We start from the raw sequence: 21,797 nt of genomic DNA on the forward strand, positions 1-21,797 counted from the left end.
TGAAGACCAGGCACGTAGTAGGAGCTCCATGAAGAACTAGCAGGAGCCACAGGGATTCAGAAGCAGAAGTTTTTATACAGGGGGAGATAAAAAGGAGGAATCTGGGGAGCCGGGGATTGGTAGTGAAGTACCCAGGTGTTTAGCTCACATATTCATCCTGTGTTTAAACGTGTGCTCATCTCTAAAGGCCCTCACAATGAGGTTTAGGAAAATTCAATGGTGTGTATCTAACCAAACAAAAATAGGGCAAAAGACCTTAGAACAGAAAAAGAGAAACAGATAGGAGAGAGTAGAAAAGACTGGCCCTCGACAGAGGTGAGGCAAGATTATCCAGAACTATACTGAAATGTCCTACAGATAACTGTCTTTTCATCTTCCATTTTTTTTAACATTGCTTTCTCTGACATTCGAGAATCAGATTATCAGCTGGCATTTCTCGTTTCTTTCATCTACCTGAATCTTCAGGTTCAATCATCCCAAATTTGAGTAATTTGCCCCTTCGAATCTCCTAAAGGCATGTGAACAAACAAAAGCTTGTTAGAACTGGAACATAAGAATGAGTAGCCCTCATAAGAATGAGGAGCTCTTCTACCATAATTGACATTGGGAACTTATTTCCTTTGCATTTCTATGCCCTTTTGATTATTTCTTAATTCCTAGCTATGGTCTGAATGGTTAAAACTGACCAGTTGCTATGTGAAGTATTAGTATTTCAGGTTTTAGAGTTAATTTTCTCTACCAGCTTTTGTTCTGAGCTGCAGTGAATACCTTCAAATAAAAACGGTAGCATGTGGTTCTGTTACATCTTTATGAGTTGTAATGTATCTAAATTAGTGTTTCTGTATGAAGTGTTATACTAAAAGCAATGATGCTCGCTCCACAAAATGAAGTGCACATAAAATAAACTTATTATTTAAGGTAAATGAATCCTTAAGGGCTCTTGAACATCAGTGATATGTATGGAGAGCATTTCATTTGTAGATAGATTTCTCAACACATCTGGTACCTGAGAGATTCTGATGATAGGTGAACTCACACTAATGGTTGGAGGCTGGGACACAAATACTACACAAAGCTACATCACCATCAACAAATAGTTAAATGGCATCTACCATAGGCCTGGTACTATGCAAGATCAAAGGAATACAAAAATGGACATGATATAATCCTTACGTTCAAAAGACTCAACAGTCTAGCCTGAGGGATAAAGATACCTTCAAATCCTGTACAGTATGATGCACTATGAATAAATGCTAAAATAAACACAAAACAGAAGGATCTCATGCCTTTCTTGGGTGGTCAAGGAAAGTTTCATCAAGAAGATGTCATTTGAACCCTATCTTGAAAGTAAATACATGTTCCAAAGGTGGAGAAACTGAAATGGTTTCCTGGTGGAAGACACTCCAGATATGGTCAGAACATGGTAATATTCAGCCATTCTTAGCTTGCTATAGCTATGAAGAGGCTACACAGAAGAGTCTGGAAAGTTGATGGTGCATGGAGTCTTTCTGTGCCACACAGAAGAATCTAGATTTATCCTAGGGAGTGACAGTAGGTCATGGTAGCTTTTAATCACAATTGATAATCCATCAGAAAAACAAAACATACCATTTTAAACTTTGTGATATATTTAGTAACCCTCTGTCCTTCCCACCATTACAAGTCTTTGCATACTATCCTTCTCAAAAATATAGCCAGAGCAGAGTAGCCCTGGAGAGAAAGCTTCTCCAGTTCTCCAGTGACCATTTATTCTTACATTACTTTCATCCCCAAACCCTGGCTGATATTCTGTAGCAAACCCAAATGACACAGAATAAAACCCACCAGTAAAATATTTCCGAACACTCAAAATGTTCAGTAAAAGGAATTTCATCTTGCACACCCCAGAAAAACATAATAAAACTTTCATATAAGTATTTATAGCATGATTGATAACATTACTTTTGTCTCATGAAATTCTCAGTATCATGAGAAAGTTCAGAAGCAAATGAGAAGCAGTCACATCATCCTTCATCCACCAGTAAAAGCTGGTCACCTTGCAAAGAGGAGTTTTATGGCCTTCAGGAGTGATAGGGTAAGGAGAAATACAATTGTTTGAGATACCTACATGATATATTTTTGATATCTCACAAAAGTCCCTAAGGAACAACTTATCTTCACTTCTCTCCTGACAACAATTGTGTCAGGAGATGAACTCAAATTGTGCACTAAAGAATGTGACCGTACGTGTTTACTCAGAGAAAAGAATTTCTTTTTACACTGTATACACTAGTAACGGCTTTATTTTCCTCACCCTTTGCTTTTGTCTATCAATAACATACCTACAACTGGATTGAATCAGAGTCTTGGGAAGATATTGGTAGTGAGAAGATCTGAGTTACGGACAGATTATGCACTTCTAGACTTACACACAAAATCAAAACTAAGGAAGAGGCTAAGACCAGAATGTCATAAATCTCATAAATGACATATCATTATTCAAGTACAAAAAGTCATCATCAATAAAACGGTGATGAAATTTTAGAAAAAAAAAAAAAGCATGAAAATCTGTAGGAAAAAAGAGCCATGTTTTTCCTGCCTGCATGCCCTTATCTATTCATACACATCTTGCTTCTCTTTATTTACTCAACTTTTTAATAAACCACTCATGCTTTTTTTGGTCCGATGGATCTAAACACTGACTAGAGTTGGTCAGATTTTAATCAGAGGATCTAAACACTCTATGGGAAATTTCTCCTGTCTCACCCCTTGACTACATGAAAATAAAGATGCTAACTGTGGCAAATTTTCCACAAGAATATCTGTTTCCTAAAATGTTTAATTGACAACAGAAATAAGACAGGTGTTAAAGGTTATCACAATTATATTGACTTTCATTTTATTCCATTAGCAACTTTTTGTTAACTTTTCAAATTATGCATTGTTACCTTGACCCATTTTTTAGATGCCTCATTGGATCTGAAAGGTAGTAATTTGGGACTTAAAATTTGAACTTTAGATTGTTATATTTTTAGTACAACCCAAAGGTGTTCATGGGAAAACGTGAATCTAGATTAGAAAATACAGAGGTGTTTTATGAAAGCCACTATCCTTTCTAGTTCAAGTCACTTTTCATCCTAAATTTTTCCTAAAATTAATTTTTCACTCATATCTTTAGCTAATTACTCATTCAGTTAATTGGATTAATTTTAATAGTGGGTTTTAAAATTGTGTCCCTTTGCTAACTGTAAGAATGAAAATATTTTAAAATGATGTATGCTAATTTAACATCGCACTATTAATGTATACCTTTAAAAAATTTTAAAGCACAAAGATTTTACACACTGTAAATGGTATTGCAGTTTCTACATGAAATTGTTGAGATTCAGGAATCATGAACCATGCCTAAGTTCTTGGAAACTATGTGTCTGCTATGGTGGCTGTTGGCTCCTGCGAATGGAAAAAAGTGCCACAGAGAATTTCAACCAACATGAAGCAACTGTTCCAAAGAATGTGGTTTAAGATTTTCAAAGACCAGTCAGACAGTTAAAGCATGCAGCTGTACTAGAAGGTGACCAAGAATAAGAATAGATGAATCAAATAGCAAATGCATTACAAGACAGGTTTGAACTGCCAGGACTGAGTTAAGTTTTGTATTTTTACCTGAAGAGCATTCACATTTTAAAAGAAACCGAATTAAAATTGTATCAACAGGCATACCGTAAATTTCAAAACTGAGCCATGGTCAACAAAATGGTAAATAAATCATGTCCAAAGTCAAAAGTTATCTTGACAATGGGAAATACCTAAATCCTGTATGTTCTTTTGAGGACTGCACATATGACAATTTTAAGTCATGCTAAAATACAACTACAAAATTCTCCCAGAATAAATTAGCTTCCAAAAATCAAACATTTTCAGAGAGCCTATAAAAAAAAAAGATAAGTGTGAAATGTAGGCCTTCTGTGGAATCACCAAAATCTCTCAGCTCTTTATTCTTCTTTCTAAAAAGTTTCCTGCTGAAATATAATTTAGAGAACACACAGAAAATAAATGTAAGATGGGCCAAGAAAGTGTGAGGGCTGAGACTACAATGACAATTTAGAGAATGTACATGTTATTAAACGTCAACTCGTCTCTTCTTGGTGAACACAACTCATTATATCCAAAGGAAATCAGGCTTGACCCACACCATTGTGAATTACTTATATAAATTAAATATGCCACTTCTATAGAAAACTTAGGTCAGCAGCAGATGTTGGTAAATTCCTACAGAAATGCATGCCCAGAGAATGTTTTTTTTTTTTTTTTAAATGGCAGAAATCTGCTAGCTATTCCTGCCTTATCTGCAACAGCTGAGCAATCTTGCAGTGCCACGCGGAGACGGAAAACTTGGCTCAGATATAGCGTGGACAAGCTTGCCTTAATCACATTGCTCTTTTACACGTGCACAAGGACATCAACATTGACAGTACAGAGTAAAGCAGCCATTTGCTGAAAACAACTGTCAACGTTGTCAAGTTTTTGGAACCTCTTATAATGTGATTTGTATGACAAATCTTGTGGCATTTTGTTTGTCAGCAACAGTAGTGAATTTCCATGTATCTGGGAAGGCAGGAGAAATGCTCAGAAGTGGATTCGGTTTCTTTACACAGACTGCGTTAAGGGAAAACAGTTATTAATTTTAAAATGACAGATTTCAAATAGATTGAGAAGTTTTAAAGTGGAATTTCATTTAAAATAATCACAGAAGTCTCTTTTTCCCCCCTTCCGCTCAAACCTTGAAAAACGGCAAGAGTCGTTCAATTTTCCCTTATTGCACTTCAGGTCTTGAAAACGGTTCCTGTAAAAATATTAATATTTTAGAGACGGGAATCTGTAGCAGTAATTACTGGGGTGTGTTCTAAGTGACAACAGTGGGTTCAGTCCTTTCCTCCTGAATGAGGTGTGCACTGCCATGCAGCTCATGAAATCGGATATAACAAGTTATAACTAACCTAGTGCACACCAGTGTTATTCAACAATGTGCCTATTAAGAGATGATTACGGAGATCTTATGGTTCATTAGTTTTTCAACATTTCCTTTATTCCTACCCTAGCTGCGTTTTTCATATAGCTCTTCCTTAATGTGCTTCCCACGTTTGTCCTCGGCCAAGGTCCTCCCCCATGTGGGTGGACTCCGCTTGGATAGGCCATATGACAGACGGCATACCCCCTTCCTGCACCTGCCATCAAATGCCCTTGGGTGGGTGAGACCAAGGTCCCCACCCAGCCAGGAAAATCTTCTGGCTCTGCACCTCTACACTGCTTCGGTTTGTTTAGAAGAGATCTGATCAAATCTAATGAGAGAATCCTTTGTATGCTTCTTCCGCTAACTGGTTAAAGAATTCCAGAAAAGACGGTCTCTCCCCGTTATGATTCATTTCTCCTCTCCTCAAAATGTGCTTGATATATTGCCTAGAATCACTTTTGTAAATATTAGGTACTCAGTGACTTTTTGAATTGAATTGATAAATAAAACTGAGACACAGTTGGAGAATGAATGCTTCACACTCTATAATACCCAGTTCTCCCTCCTTTTCTTTCGTCCCTTTATTTTTCTGGAAAGTCCTAGATGAGGTGCCGAGAGAAGCAAGAGGAATATAATGCAAGTCACAGAAGTAATTTAAAATTTTCCAGTAGCCATATTAAAAAATTACTAGAAACAAATGAATGAATTTCCATAATATTTTTATTTAACCCAATATATCCATTTTTTGTTGTTGTTGTTTAGTCACTAAGTCGGGTCCCACTCTTTGCAACCCCAAAGACTGTAACCCACCAGTCTCCTCTGTCCATGGGATTCTCCAGGCAAGAATACCTCAGTGGGTTGCCATTCCCTTCTCCAGGGGGTCTTCCAGACCCAGGGATCAAACTCTCACCTCCTGCACTAGCAGGCAGGTTCTTTAATGCTAAGTCACCTGAGAAGTCCCATATGTCCATAAGGTTGTGTAGAATATTCCTGTTTCTCTGTAGTAGCTTTTAGAAATCTGGTGTGTATTTTATACGAGCAGCACATCTCAAACAGGACTTGGCACCTTTCAAGGGCTCGACAGCCCCAGTGGCTAGTAGCTACCAAACTGCACAGCCGAGTTCTAGAGAGCTCAGTTCTACTAGTACTGCTTTGTCCACTTCCTTATGTGACTTCAGGTAACTCTCTTTTCTATTGAGTCTCATTTTCTCTATTTCTTAAAAGGGCTTTAATAATATCTCTCCTATTTTATCTGTAGGTAGCTTGTGATTAACATGGAAAAATACATTTAAAGGTATTTTGAAAGCTCGGAAGTTCTCTGGAGTTTTTAATTGTTCGTTATCTCCTCTTTCATTCCCTAGAAATCGCTCACTCTTCCCTTTTTTCTTTTCTTTTTACTGGCTGCTAGTTAAAAATCACATATGGTAAGTAAGGCTTAATGAGTTTTATTGTTTAAAAAACTACTGTCTTAAAGTATTAAGTCTTTCCTCTCCCAATAGCAGCTTACCTTCATGAAATCCCAATCTTAACAATAATATCAACAGCTTGCCTTTTTTGTGGGCACTGTTTCTAAAAGACACATTCCCTGGTTCTGGTTTCCTTCTTCCATCTTCTAGCTGGGCTTTGATACTTCTAGACTAGAGCTTAGCTGAGTGTCAAAGATAATGCAGAGGTAAAAAGATAAGACTGCCATACCAAATTTTATTTTAAACCTCCAGCTTATTCACTATTTTTCAAAACAGTTAAAATTGAAAATTATATATGAGGTTGAGATTTCAATCACTCCATTTTTAGTACAACCTAAAGGTGTTCACAGGAAAACGTGGATCTAGAGTAGAAAATGAGTTTCATGAAAGCAACCACCCTTTCTAGTTCAAGTCTCTTTCATCCTAAAGTTCTCCTAAATGAAATATATAGCTAATATTTTTAGCTAATTACTTGTTCACGGGTAGGAAATGCCTAGGTAGGGAACCTCACTTCATGTTCCCACTGTTTCACGTATTTAAGTTCTGAGAACATCCTTTGCCATACCACGATCCTTCCTGGCTTTTGCTGTGGCTTTTCCCCTCCAGACTACCTCACATTCATTTTTGTTCTCGCCATCTCTCCCTCCCTCCTTCCCTCTCTCCTCTGTCTCTCTCTTCCCCTTGCCCTCTCAACCAACTCGGGAGGTGTGTTTTCAGACTAAAGCCACACTGTAACCACACCCTTTTCCTCCTCCCACCCTCTCCCTAGAGCAGCTTGTATTTATTATCTGGCAGGCTGGAAGCTGGCTATGGCCAAAGAACTTTGAACTTGTTTGTTGGCTTACCAACAACCACTACCCTGTATACTATAAATATAATATTTAAAATACAAATGTAACATATAAAATATATTAAGTTAAAAAACATCTTAGAACCATCTAGGAGTACCACGAGCTGTCCAACTCGTCTGTCCCAATAAAACAGCAATCTATCTGAACAGTGATCTAAACGCTGTGGGTTTTTCTGAATGCTTTTGAATATGATCTTAATCACCATTTCCAGTGATGTGTCTACATACCAGCTGCAGCCCTGCTGAATACGGCATCAATACCAATTGATTTTCTAACACATACTTGCAATGTCTATTGTATCTCATTGCACACTGTACACTACTGGTAGTTAGCCAAAGCTAAGAGGAAAAAAAGGTTTTGTGTACAGAACACATGGGCCCCCGAGAGTTTCATAATTCGCAGAACAGAAGAATCAGGTACTCAATGTCAGGCTAAATGGTTTCTTACAGTTAATGTGTTTGGTGGCCACAGGCTCAAATAATTCTCTTGTACAGAGCCAGGGTTACTCAGCTGTATAATAACCTCTGAAGTCTCTCCTTCGAAAAGGACTCAGGATTCATGGCTTTAATTTTGCCACTGATAATATGAAAAGTATACTCCATATAGTACTGAGCAAGCATTCACTCTCAGCTTCCACGATAATGAAATTCTAATTGTTTCTAAAGTTTAGGAAGGATAAAATGGTTAATCTCCGTGATGACAAAAGGAAGCCAGGAAAATAAAGTGACACACTTGAATGAACTGTGAGGAAATAAAGTGCACAACATGCGATAATGCCATGACTCCGTGTTACTGCGCATTTCTGGGCTGAAAAGATATGGCTTGATGGGTAATTTGTCATGCTGTGCAATAGAGAACAACAGTAAAGAGACTTCAGACAGAAGAAAATTACACAAATAGTAGGGTGGAAAGGTATAATTGAAGATGGCAAAAGATTGAAAGAAAGACATTTAAAATTACTGTACTGACCTACTAAATGCACTTGGGCGTGGAATCTTGGCCTCACAAGAAGAGGCATTAAATGACTGCGGGCTGTGACACTGCTGCGGAGTAATGCCAATCTCCCAAGCTCTCGGAGGAGGAAAACACAACACACAGCTGAGTTTCCACAGCCTCAACCTGCTTTCTTTCCAAGAGGAGCCTGGGCTTCTGCAAACTTAGGGAAAGTTTCCTAAATAAGTTTTGCTTTTTTAAAAAATTATGAGTAGATTTCATTTAGTATTTGGGGAGCTTAACTCCTTCACTTTCTGAAGTCAGTAAAGCTCCACTCTGTGAAGCTGCAAAACCACCGTAATATTTTTATTAATGAATTCATGCAAAAGGATTTTGCTTCTCACATGTGGTTAAGTTTTTTTCACATTGAAGAGTCCAAGAGAGCAGCCTGACACTGTGCAAAGCACATCTGTAAGTCTGAGGGCAGGGGACACCAGTACTAGCCCAGGCTCCTCTGCAGGCTCATTCGCCATGCAAGGACCTGGGCAAGTGGCTTAACTTCAATAAGCCCAGTCTTCTTCTCAGTAGAAGGAGAAACACGGGCCAGATTTATCCAAAAATTTCTACCAAAGATTTGCATGCGTGCATACAAAGTCACTCTGCTGCTGCTGCTAAGTCGCTTCAGTCGTATCCGATTCTGTGCGACCCCACAGACGGCAGCCCACCAGGCTCCCTTGTTCCTGGGATTCTCCAGGCAAGACCACTGGAGTGGGTTGCCATTTCCTTCTCGAATGCATGAAAGTGAAAAGTCAAAGAGAAGTCGCTCAGTCGTGTCCGACTCTTGGCGACCCCATGGACTGCAGCCTACCAGGCTCCTCCATCCATGGGATTTTCCAGGCAAGAGTACTGGAGTGGTGTGCCACTGCCTCCTCCACAAAGTCACTCTAGTCGTGTACAACTCTTTGTGACCCTATGTACTGTAGCCTGCCAGGCTCCTCTGCCCATGGAATTCTCCAGGCAAGAATACCAGAGTGGGCTGCCATGCCTTCCTCCAGGGGATCTTTCCAACCCAGGGATCAAACCTGCCGCTCCTGCTTTGCAGGATGATTCTTTACCACTGAGTCACGGGGGAAGCCCACCAGTCCTGTTGGTCTACCCCAAACAGCAGAACCTCTAAAAAACTTCTCAACAAAGGTTATTTTCTTTTCCTTCCCAGGGTCTCAAAGCAGAGGATGTCCCAACCAACCATACTTTGTGATAGAGAAGGTTATTCATCTCCTTTGCTTCCCTCAATTAGAGAATATGTGTTCACCTGTCACAATTACATGGGAAACTTATAAATCATTTGCAGTGTCCATTAATTACACAGTTCTTTCTATTTCTTACATATAACTGTAGAACCGTAATGTACTTTAAAAAGCTAATTTTTCCTAACAATGAAGAACTTATTATAGGAATGTGATATTTATATAAAGGAAAATGTTATCTCTGATGATAACACTAAATAAGGCATTAAGCGGGAGCATTTTTGCAATTCTTATTGTTATTAATTTCCCCCAAAGTAATTTCTTCCAGAAAGCAGAAATTTGGGGTTATAATTCCATGAACTGCTCAAAAATGTCTTCTAATGGGAACTTTCTGAAATGTATTACAGGTTGGGTGAAAATGTGTAAAAATTATTTATAATTAATGGAACAGTGGTTTCCATGTTTAAAACAGTTTTTATAACTTAGAAAAAGCTAAATACACTTTTTAAAGAGGTCTTAATCAATAAAACAATCCTGTCTAGTTGGTATCATAAGGAATTCATTAAATTAAGAGACTTCAAACTTGCAGGGTACATTTAAAAGTATTTAGAAAGACTACACAAAACAGATTTGTGACATACTCTGGGAAAACATCTAAAATTTTCCGTAGAGATCTTCAGAGACTCACTAGCCCACTGCAAAAAGTCCTTAACATCACCAATAGAACTGGGGTTAGATTTCAATATGAGATATCAATATTATTATATATTATTATTATATTCTTTTTCTCCAAGTTAAACATTTCAGATTTTCCACAGTTGGTGCTTTAGATTTATAAATTATAATACTGATGACAATGAGCAGCAACTACTATATACCATTCTATCCAAAAGCATCTTTTCATTAATTTATTTCAATATATGAAGCTTACTTTAAAACTTCAAATGGAAAATGCAGTATAGTAGAATCCAACAAAATCTTTCCCCAACTCCATGGTCCACTACTAGTATATTACACATTAAAAAACAGACAGAAAGGTAATTTCTGGTTAATATCAATAAAATCATGTATTAATCATTTAATTAGAAGCTTCTAAAATCATAAAACTAAAACATCAGAAAGTCACCTGAGCTGGAATTTTATCATATGGGTTTACCTTTTCAGAATGTGATGAGGAAAGACAGCATTCCAATAGACAAAGACTCATCCAACACATGAGTCTCATTGACTTTTATGGTCTCATCCTATTTTGGAACTATACAGTGTATAGATATGCATAAGTATGCTTGAGAAAAATCCTATCCAGACTAGTTCATCACATCAGAGTCAAAAAACTCCTCAGAATCCACAAGACTTCACCGCCCACATTTCATGACTATTTATAAGAAGCCTAATCAGGACCATAAATGTTATTACCATTCTTATCAATGTAGAAATTAAGAGGTCCAAATTCTGTCATTTAATAAAAGAATATGTGTGTGCATGCTAAGTTGCTTCAGTCGCATCTGATTTTTTGTGATCCTATGGACTGTAGCCCTCCAGGCTCCTCTGTCCATAGGATTCTCCAGGCAAGAATAAGGAGTAGATTACTTCCCGACACAGGGATCGAACCTGTGTCTCTTACCATCTCCTGCGTTGGCAGGCGGGTTCTTTACCACTAGCACCAACTGGGAAGCCCTTAATAAAAGAATAACAGACCACTGATTCATTTGTACGTTTAACAAGCACTTACTAGCTCCCTACGATGCCAGGCAACATGCTAGGCACCAGGAATAGACGTGCAGTTAGACAGGCATGGACTCTGCCCTCACAGAGTCTAGTAGAGAAGAATAGGCAGTGAACAAATAACCGTGAAGTGTGGTGAGTGGTTAAGATGGGCTTAGTACAGGGAGGGAGGGGACCACACAAGGCTCGGTTAAACCTCTCCAGCAAGATAAGGTGAAGCTGAGACGTGAGGAATGAATAAGGGAGTTGCTTTTGTACAATGTACTCTTCACTTCTATGTCTTGGCACCCATGTCCCTCATTTCCTGCATACCCTCTCCACCGCCTTGTTCCTTCTCATCCTCCTGGATTTAGTTTGGGCAGCATCTCTTCAAGGAATCCTTTCCTGAATCCCTCATCTCCATCAATCTAGAATGAAAATCCTCCCACACTCCCCACCCACCAATGCTCCCACCAAACCCATATACAGCCATAACCACCGGTCCTATAATTGCCTACAAAGGCTTGGCCTCTTGGAGCTAATAAAATCCAAGACAAGGTTTCTTTGAAGCTCTTGGAAAAGCCTTTCTAACTCTTCTAGAAAGACTCAGAAGTAGCCCCTCTTGCTTGATAGCTGTCTTGCTACTAGCCCCTGATGAAGCTGATTCACCAAGAAGGTAAGGAAAAAGGATGAAAGGAAAACTAATTCAAAACTACTAGATTAGAATGGTCCTGAATTCCACCCTACCTCTGGACTTTCAGTGGTGGGGCCAATAAATTTTCTTATGCCTAAAGCCATTTGAAATTGGGTTTTCTGTTACCTATAGTCTAAAGCATAGTAACTGACAGGAACATTACAGATGAGATCCATCTTTTTTCCTTAGCCTCCAACATACTATCTAGCCCATAGCAGTTATTCAATAAATGCTTCTTAAATACCTGATGTTGAAGCTGAAACTCCAATACTTTGGCCACCTGGTGCAAAGAACTGACTCATTTGAAAAGACCCTGATGCTGGGAAAAACTGAAGGCGGGAGGCAAAGGGGACGACGGAGATGAGATGGTTGGATGGCATCACCAACTCAATGGACATGAGTTTGAGTAAACTCCGGGAGTAGGTGATGGACAGGGAGGCCTGGCGTGCTGCAGTCCATGGGGTCGCAAAGAGTCAGACACCACTGAGCAACTGAACTGAAATACCTAAACTAAGTAATTCAAAGAAAACATGTGGCAGCAATGACATCATAAATTTTATACCTAAGAAAACTGAAAATAAATCCAGTTTTAAACTAGGATTTTTAAAAGTGCTTTAAAACTGTAATTAGAAAGTATGACATTTTCAGACCTTTCCTATAGGGTAGACAAAGCAAATCTTGTCCTCTTCTGTTCTAATCCTCCTCCCATCTAACCTTTTATCTTGCCCCTACTAAGCTCACAAGGCACTTCCTCTTATACCCTTGCTACTCAGTGTCCTCATATTTTTTAGCCACCCCACTTTCAAAATCCTATTCTCCAGAAAGAGCTGGTAAGCTAGCTCACTCTGAGTTCTATGGGTATGGCTTATACGAAGTGTTAACATTTCAAGGGATATTTGTAAAACCCTCAAATTTTCATCTCTGTGAACTCCAGGTTTTAGCAAACATGTAAAGGAGGCATTTGAGGTGTCTGATAACCAACTCTGTGGTCATGAAACAGCAGGAAGAGATGCCTGATTTCCTGGCAGACGAGGGCAACTCCAAACATTGTCATCAATGACCAGCCCTACAGCTCAAGAGTAGGAGCCTACTCTTATTCCATTTTCTTAAGAAAAAATAATCCAATAACCAGTGAACCACATCTACCAAGTGATATTCATGCTTCTGACTGAAGAAGTTCTGACTGCAGACTTTATCCCTGGGATAGGTCATTTGGAACCAAATACCACCACAAGCGTAAGAAGCATCTACATTAGAAATTCCCCTACCTTTAAATCCTATGAGGTAATAATAGACAATGCTTGAGTGAACTCCGGGAGTTGGTGATGGACAGGGAGGCCTGGCATGCTGCGATTCATGGGGTTGCAAAGAGTTGGACATGACTGAGCGACTGAACTGAACTGAACTGACTGACTGACTCCAATACTAAGCAAACTCAGGATTCTTGTTTATAGACTCCAAACTCCAAGGAAAAGTAAACTCCTTTTAAAAAGAAGATGTCCCTAAAGTTTCGATCTAGAACAACTGCAAATTACTTTGGCTACCTTTTATTTTGCAAATCAGATATTCCAGGGCCACCTTTATTGCCAAACATAAAAGCAGCCCACTGCACTGCATACCTCAACAGAATTGCCTGTATATCCTTAATGTCTTTTGAAGTGATTTTATGCAGTCAACACCCTATACATTAGGAAAGGAATGGATGTGTGCTTTATGGGTATCTTATCATAGCAACAAACCTTCAAAATCAGAACCATTCCTTAATTTTGCTTACTTTTTTATGCAGCTGCATTGATACTACATTGCTAGACAAAAGACAAGAATGAACGTTAAGATGAGTTTAAAAAAAAACAAACCAGCAACAGGACAGCCATCCAAGGCACAAGTGCTGAGCTTGTGGGGGAAAAAAAAAAAAAACAGCCCCCGTTTTATTAAATAATAGTGTTCATGCAAGAATGTCTGAAGTACTCTGCAAGGCTAATTAGGACAGATCAATGCACACTTACCTCTTCAGAAGGCTGAAAGGTGTGTAGTGACTATGTGTCATTAAAAATTTACTTGACCATGGGCATCAGATGTCCATGAGAGAATGACCCTGACGAGCACTCTGTTTCCATTTTGCTCATATCATCCTTAATGCATCAAAAACGCCATAGACACCATCACTATCACACTGCCTCATAGCAGCTGATGTGCTATATATGTTTGAGAGGGTGGTATCAATTAACTGTATTATCTATAAAGGCATACTTGCAATTACTACCACTTCACAATTTATTATTAACACATTTGGCAGGGTTTTTTTTTTCAAAGTAACATTTATTTAAAGGTTAATCAAAATTCTTAGAACAGCATTTATTATAATATGATTTTTGATAATTGACTAAATCAGTGGCTCTTAAGAAAAACACCCTTGTCTCGGTCCTGCTCAGTATACACCACAGTGCCTATTTGGGGAAAAGAAAGACATATTAGAAAGGTTCATTTCAGACCTCGTCATGAAAGATCATATATTAATGTAATCAGGTGGTACATTTACATGCTCATTAGTAATCCATCATTAGTCCAAATGCTCACTATTAGGAATAAATGTACAACGAGTTATTCAGAATACCCAGAAATAGTATTTCTTATTTAAACATTCAGAATCAGCTGACTGAAATAAGTGCACACCTTGAATTTGAACTTTCAAGGCACATCACTAAAGTCAATCAGTTATGTCAGGATACTCTTCTATAATAATCTTAATTATAAAATTCTTGCCCCTCCCTTAAGGCATGGAGCAGTAGGGGAGAGTTCCAGTATCTAAATCTTTCTAATTCACTGTAACTGCAAAAATTCCCGATGAAGTGTGTGTTTAAATTTTATGCTTTAATACATAGCATGCAACTAAAAACCACATTAGTTATGCTTTATGCTATTTAATCATGTCAAAATCTGTAAATCTGTTCTAGAATGCTAAGGTGCAATTAATCAATCAAAGAAATAAATAAAATATAATAAATGCCAAATAATGTAACGTCTTAAAAAACAAACCACTATATACACATTTATTCTAAAAATACTTATTAGCCAATACCACTGAAGGAAAAACAGAGTGAAAATTAGATTTACTGAATCTTTTTCCCATTAGTAGCTAGCTTGCTCTACATTTTAAAATGGTTTAAAAAGGTCTTTGGAGTGTTCTGGTTTGCCGACTAAAATGGGAGCAACCTGAGGGTCAGAATGTTTTGGTTTTTATCCCCTGTGCCTAACATAATTTCTTAATTATAACAGGTGTTCAGTGTCTAACAGATGAAAGAATGAATGACTCAAATATGCACAGACTAGATTTTTTCATCATAATGCTTAGCACCTACAATGAGAGTTCTACTCGAATTAAAAATAAATTTTAAGAAGAGCCCTACTTTTCCTTCTGGCAAAAACTATATATTATACTTCATTGGCATTCAACTAAAGTTAGTGTCTCCATTAATTCTTTCCTTTTTCATAGAGTCAGTTATGAACCAGCAAGGAAGGCTGGTGATGTGTGTTTGTATTTTTCCTCCAAATGAAAACAATGATTTTCTTTTCAGGGAATGTAATTTAACAGTTCGAGGATACAGTTTTGGACCAACACTAGGAAGGCCAATGATGAGTCCTGGGTCCAGTCAGCAAGAATTCATCAAGCATCAAGTACATTCCCCACACTATGCTACAAATACACAGAGGAGGCAAAAGCATGTCCCTGCTTTCCAGACCATAAGCTAGAGGAGAAGACACATGTGCACTCATTCAACAAGAATTACTGAGCACACTTTACTCCACGCCGCAAATGGAAGGAGAGGAGGACAGTCAACAAGTCTCAGTTCTCCACTAGGGGCTAACAAAGAAATTAACCAGAAACTGTATGCCAAGCAAAAGGCCATGAATATCATTGAAAAAATACCGACTAATCCCTGCTGGAACGCTAGAAGAGAAAGCTCTTGAAATCATGGAAGTCTTAAGGAAACAGGTGGCATACAAATCGATCAAGAGAATCTCCCAGATAACATAAATTAGCACATTCACTAGTGATGAGGGATTGAAAGTAAGGGTCCGTAAGTATTCAAAGCATGTTATTCACTTTCTTGAATAATGACTGACTTTATTTGTTCTTCTTATCAATTTGTTTTGGCCACATAAAAGAATAACTTCCAGATTAATGATCACTCAGTACAAGGAACACTGAAGAATTTGCCTCACAAGGTTCCTGATGAAACTTGGCAAATCCCAAGACTGAAATTATCACAAGGATATTACAACAAAGACTGGCCCCTTCTACCACTACCCCAGCAACCCACAAGTGGCTAGTGAGTACTTGACTATGACCAGCCCAAACCGAGTTAATGCTATAAGTGTAAAGTATATACTGGACTTGAAAGACTTACTTACAAAAGAAAATATACTGAAAACTTTATAGTTATTATCTGTTGAGATAACAATATTTTTTAATATATTGAGCAGCATATGTATATCATTCTTTTCACATGTATCTCTGCACTTTATACTGTGGATACTAGAAAGTTACTGAACAGTGCTCATCTAAAGGCATTCTGAAGAAGAATGATTTTTTGAAGTATATCATGCTAGAAAAGAAGGATTAAAATTCAGCAGCATGCACCAGCATTTTAATATGATAATCAGATACAAAAACTTTATATAATGAAAATGCATTCTTCCCCAAAATGTATCAATTTTACACCTCCCTTTTTATCTGACTGGCAGAAAGCTTAAGTCTAAAAAGTCAAGTTACTCAACTCCAGGCTATTTTGCAGCAGGGACTAGATTTTCTGGTTCAGTTTAATCCTACCACTTATATCTTACTTGCCTTAGTTCCGTTCTTTATGGTAATCATCTTATTGTTAAGTTATGAAAAAGCTTTTGGAACTAGGAAGAGTTAAATAGCCAAGAAAGTGAGTGAGGGACGTCTCTGGTGGTCCAGTAAGTTAGAGTCTTCCTTGCAATGCAGGGGACGAGGGTTCAATCCTTGGTCGGGGAACTAAGATCTCAAACTAAACCTGCACCACAACTAGAGTCTGTGCACTGCAGAGGAAGATCCCATGTGCCACAACTAAGACCCGATGCAGCCAAATAAAATAAATAAATAAACATGGGGGGAAAAAAGGAAAGAAAGCGAGTGAGCCTCTGACTACGGTATTATCAGTGAGAGGCCACTCTCCAGAGACACATGACGCCGGTGGTCCTTCTCCCAGTTACAGGTGTGAGGCAGAATGGATGTTTGGCAATACTAGGCCAGTTCTTACATTTGGGATCATAAATGCAGCACTGGCCTCATCCAAAGCTGCCCCCCAAGGGTCAGTGAGATAGACAGGCATAATATTCAAAGGGTACAGCAAGTGCTGAAGTCATCTGCAGCTGTGGGTGCTCGCGTGCTGCGTGCTAAGTCACTTTGGTCGTATCTGACCCTTTGAGACCCCTATGGACTGTAGTCCAGTAACTGGGTATCAAATCAGGCAGAGGAAGGAGCCACTACCTGGATACCTAGGAATCAGGCGAGGAGTGGTCATTTCAGATCTGATCATATTCTGTAAGACACTACAGTGGGAAGTGAAGAGACAGCATCCAAATATCCAAGAAGAACTAGCAGAGACCTAGACCTGGAAAGAAAGAAAAGGGGATAATTTCTGTAACCAGGAAGCCAGGCGGGCCCTTTGGGGCTAGGCTCAGAGTCAGGGCCTCCAGGATCCACCGGACTACAAAGATTTGAGCTGGAAATGAGCAGTGAGACTAGCAGCTGTTGTTGGGCACCAGATGTACCCACTGAGGGAGAAATAGTCAAAGGCTCTAAATATGCTTCCTATTGTCGTTGGGTTTGGTCCAGGCACTGACGGGCTTGGGTACAGGTGGGAGCCAGTACATTCAGCTCAATTTTGTTCAGGCACGCGCAGGGCAAGGAAGGCAGATGGTAGCGGTGCCTCTCTTTATAAAGTGGAGGAATTACACTGGTGCTTATGCAACTCTTATTCCAAAATTAATGTTTCAAGGATATTTAAGCTGCCTAGAAAAAAACATTTCAGAGCTTCCCAAATCTATGAAAAAGCCACTGCTTCCTGTTAATCCCTATTCCTCTCCAAGAAAAATGCTTATAATATTATTTAATAGTATTATAGAACCAGACTAACATGGTAGAATCTTAAGGTTGCAGGAAAAGCAGGTAACGTGGAATGTTATGCAACCTTGAGTCCTTATAAGTACATTTTAAAGAAATAAATAAGAATTAGTAATAATTTTCTAAGATATACAGAGATAGGATAGGATACAGAAAAGATCATGGTTATATAAAAATCAGGACCATCCAGTTGGCACAGATTACCAGAAAACAGGAAAGAAATATTCAGCTGTACTATTGACATAGTCTTGTCTGTTTTCTTAAATGGTTTTAAAGGATTTAGCACACAAATAACAGGTTTTTATTTCAGAAAATCAAAATTAATTAAATGCCAAAAAGTAGTACACAATTGGCTACCACAAAAAAAATTTTTTTTTAAATCTCAGGATCTGATCAATAATAAATGACCTGTTAACTCAAAAATGTATTATTTCTATCTTAGGAAAATTGGAAAAAAAGATGGATCAAAACCCCACTGCTTCATCAATTCTTTTTTAAAAAAAAAGAAGAATGAGTTCAAAATACAGAACTAAGTGTGAATTTCACAAAGCAGATGTAGGCAATTTCATATTGGCTGCTATGTTCATAGACAAAGCTGCCTATCTATACACCTTGAGACCCTATTTCAGGGAAACTCAGATTGGATTAAAAAGTCTACGGATGTTTGCTACCCAGTGAATATTCCTGTAAGATACACAGGCACAGACTCAGACACCTTCTTTAGTCCAAGAGCAATTCCAGGGAGGTCTTTCTCACACTGAGAGAGAAGGGGTGAGTTTCTGGTACAGTAACAGCAACAAATAATACCGTAGTATTTCTAGCTCATACATTGCAAGCCCACCTCGTCATGGATCTGTGAAATACAGGCACATCCTGGCAAAAATTCTAAGACAACTGAGTTGTCACAATGTGACAAGAGTATAAACTGACACTGAGTGGCTTTTCTAGTGCTTCCTATTAAATAGGAGTAAACCCAAAATATACCCCCCAGCGTATCAGAAATAACATATACATTCTACTTAGTTTCAAGGAGTAAAAACTTTTATAACTTTTGAAAACGGAAAATATGTGACAATCTGTCACTGATTTAAAATACATTACAGTAACAAGTAACAACTTATGTACAAAACCCACTGCAGCTCTGTGTTCATCATCAAACACAAAAGCTATTTCTAAACAGGTCAGACTCAAGCTTTAGCTGATGGGGGTTGATGGCAGAACAGGGTCTCAGACGAGCCAAAGCTGTGCGTAATTCAAAACTCACTGATATTTAAATCTGGAATAGGTTTTTGAACTTCCATTTGAACATGTCGTGCGAACATGAGATTCCTGTTACTTTATACACGCTCAATCTTATAAAATGTTTGCCTTGTATGGTGAAGATATTTTGCTGAGGTCTTAAAGAGTACGGCACATCACTCTGCGTGGTGAGGGTGGAGGAAGGTTACTCACAAGCCGTCTGCAAGTCCCTTAGCACTTACACACGTCCCTCAGATAGAAATGACTTCCCTGATGGCACAATGGTAAAGAATCCACCTACCAGTGCAGGAGACACACGAGATGTGGGCTCAATCCGAGTCAGGAAGATCCCCTGGAGTGGAAAGCGGCAACCCACTCCAGTATTCTTGCCTGGAAAACTCCATGAAGAGAGGAGCCTGGCAGTACACAGTCCACGGGGCAGCAAAGAGTCAGACACGGCTGTGACTGAGCACGCACACAGTCAGAAGTAGGGCCTGACTGGGAAGTTGCAGGAGACGAGGGAGCAGTAGAAACATTGTCTCTGGACTTGAGAATAAGGTATTCCTCCAAACACAAACCCCACAGCACTTCCCATTAACTGAGTATTATTACGATAGCACTTCCCATTAACTGAGTATCATTACGATGTATTGTAACTGGATATTTCATTCCTTGTATCTTCCACGAAGTTGTAAGATTTTTAAGGAAAGTGAAAGTGAAAGTTGCTCAGTCATGTCCAACTCTTTGCAACCCCATGGACTATACGGTCCATGGAATTCTCCAGGCCAGAATACTGGAGTGGGTAGCCTTTCCAACCCACGGATCGAACCCAGGCCTCTGCATTGCAGGCAGATTCTTTACCAGCTGAGCCTCAAGGGAAGCCCAAGAATACTGCAGTGGGTAGCCTATCCCTTCTCCAGCGGATCTTCCCGACCCAGGAATCGAATAGGGGCCTCCTGCATTGCAGACAGATTCTTTACCAACTGAGCTATGAGGGAAGCCCTTTTAAGAAAAATCATATGATTTTGCAATAACTAAAAATTCACATAGATGGCTGGATGGCATCACCAACTCAATGGACATGAGTTTGAGTAAACTCCAGGAGTTGGTGATGGACAGGGAGGCCTGGCGTGCTGCGATACATGGGGTTGCAAAGAGTCGGACACGACTGAGCGACTGAACTGACTGAAAAATTCACAACAAGGTGCAAAGAACTGTCCCTTCCCCAGCCCCTGTCCCCAGGGGTTAAAATCTTGCATAACTACAACAGCTGCGACCCTATGAACTGTAGCCCACCAGGCTCCTCTGTCCATGGAATTTTCTGGGCAAGAATACTGAAGTGGGTTGCCATTCCTTTATCCAGGGGATCTTCCCTACTCAATGATCAAACCCGGGTCTCCCACACTGCAGGCAGATTTTTTACCATCTGACCCACACTAGGGAAGCCCAACTACAATAGCAGAACCAGGTAATTAACATGGCTACAATCCACAAAGCATATTCAGATTTCACCAGTTATACAGAAACTTATTTGTGTATATGTGTGCATGCGTGTGTAGCTGTATGTAACTTTACCACACGTGTAGCTTTGAGTAACCACTACCATAATCAAGACACTACATTGCAATTACCACAGATTCCCAGCACTGCCCTTTCACTTCCACACCTACTCCCTCCTCTGCCCTCTCACCCCTGGCAACCACTAATCTGTCCTCCATCTCTACAATTATGTTTTTATGAACTGATATATTAATGCAAACAAGCAATAATTATCTGTTAAGATAAACTCTCCATTCAACACAAGTTCCTTGAGGTTCATCCAAGTTGTTGCCCTTAACAGTACAGCATCACTCATTATTGCTAAGTAGTATTCCACACTATGGATAGATCACTGTCCATGTAACCATTCATCTATTTGGATATTTAGGTATTTCCAGTTTGGGGCTATTAACTAATAGAGCTGTTATGAATATCCAGGTACAAGCTTTAGTGTGAAAATAAATGGCAAGATTTTTAAGGGGATAGGTTGAATTGTATTCCTCACTGGATCTCCCACACTTTATATAATACATAGTAGGCACTCAAAATATTTGCTGAAGGAATGAATAAAAGAACTACAAAATTGCTTCTAAATGGCAGGAAATAAAACAAGGCTCATCTTATGGAAAAAAGCATAATTAATTGGGAGGGAAAATGTCAGCAAGAGATCCTGGAGGTTGCACTGGCAGTTTAAAGACTTCAGCAGTGTTCCAAAGTACACACACAGGCGCACTTCAATTCCAACATTTTTCACTTTGCTTTAAATATTGAGCTTCATGTTAAGATGGTGTTTGAATTAATAGTGAAAGTCGCTCAGTCGTGTCTGACTCTTTGCGACCCCATGGACTACACAGTTCACAGAATTCTCTAGGACAGAATACTGGAGTGGGTAGCCTTTCCCTTCTCCAGGGGATCTTCCCAACCTAGGGATCAAAACCAGGTCTCCTGCATTGCAGGCAGATTCTTTACCAGTTCAGCCACAA

General features: G+C 39.1%; 1 long non-coding RNA gene across 4 annotated transcripts in view; it reads right to left on the minus strand.

Annotated features, from left to right (window-relative positions):
* Positions 1–21,797, minus strand: part of LOC108636338 — a 168,623-nt gene that overhangs the window by 123,861 nt on the left and 22,965 nt on the right. For 2 of the 4 annotated variants that reach the window (XR_001918272.1, XR_001918273.1), the window contains one exon: positions 14,210–14,332. The exons of the other annotated variants lie outside the window; for them this stretch is intronic. This is a non-coding gene — a long non-coding RNA (uncharacterized LOC108636338). Of the gene's footprint in view, positions 1–14,209; positions 14,333–21,797 lie in introns of those variants that run through there. 4 annotated transcript variants of the gene reach the window in all.

Source organism: Capra hircus, chromosome 7 (assembly GCF_001704415.2).
Source record: "Capra hircus breed San Clemente chromosome 7, ASM170441v1, whole genome shotgun sequence".
In the NCBI taxonomy this organism is placed as follows: Eukaryota; Metazoa; Chordata; class Mammalia; order Artiodactyla; family Bovidae; genus Capra; species Capra hircus.